Source organism: Octopus bimaculoides, chromosome 7, assembly GCF_001194135.2.
Source record: "Octopus bimaculoides isolate UCB-OBI-ISO-001 chromosome 7, ASM119413v2, whole genome shotgun sequence".
In the NCBI taxonomy this organism is placed as follows: domain Eukaryota; kingdom Metazoa; phylum Mollusca; class Cephalopoda; order Octopoda; family Octopodidae; genus Octopus; species Octopus bimaculoides.
In genome coordinates, this window is record NC_068987.1 from 107,778,273 (window position 1) to 107,778,798 (window position 526).

Sequence of the window (526 nt, forward strand, 5' to 3'; positions counted from 1 at the left end):
TATATAGATATGCATACATACATACGCATATATACGTACACATACTAATATATGTACACGAATTATGAATGAATGTATGAATGAAAAATAATAAAACTCTGCAGTAAGCAGAAGCAGTTTGCAGACAGTTCTGCAGGTGGTTTTAAATTGCATTATACATATTATATTTTTTCATTTTCTACTTTGAAAATTTTATTTTACCATTTGTGGAGAATTCCCAAGTAGCGTTTCACATTTTCGAAACTGAAATTCTAAATTGAAAGAATATGGAAAAATCCAGCTCTTGTGTGGTGTACCACCTGATTTTTACTTTTATAGTTGCTGCTGTTATGTTTTAACATTTTACGAATTAAACCTATAAACAAATAAGGTCCAGCCGTGACCTTCCAGTCTTCTGTTTATTATTGCTTTGTAGATATATTCTCTTTGCAGCTGTATTATCTAAAGATAAATTTTCTAAGTTTTTTTGATTAATTTCACATAACCCTTCATAGTATAGTTTTCTGATCGAAGAGCTTCCAACTGG